Here is a 349-nt window from a genome sequence, read left to right on the forward strand (position 1 = left end):
ATTAAAAATTATAAAAACTAAACAGCCTACAGTATTTTTACAGTCTTTATTTTACAGTTAAATATATGTTTATCAAATAAAGTCTAATGTTACAACTAATCATGGATCCCTTTAATGTTTGTCTTTGAGGAAAAGGCAGAAAATGTTAAAAGTCAGGTAACATCACTTTACTGGGATTCTTTCCCCTTTTTAAGCATATTATTCAGTGATTGTGTAATGTTTTTTACCGTTACTGTTTCTAAACTTTTCTACTCTAAACTTGCTCCTCTGTCTTTCTCAGATTTAATGATGTCTTTCCAGGATTAAATCTAAATTTGAGGAAACCTGAACCGATGTTGCACATTATACT

This window comes from Austrofundulus limnaeus, unplaced genomic scaffold (genome assembly GCF_001266775.1).
Source record: "Austrofundulus limnaeus strain Quisiro unplaced genomic scaffold, Austrofundulus_limnaeus-1.0 Scaffold622, whole genome shotgun sequence".
Taxonomy (NCBI): domain Eukaryota; kingdom Metazoa; phylum Chordata; class Actinopteri; order Cyprinodontiformes; family Rivulidae; genus Austrofundulus; species Austrofundulus limnaeus.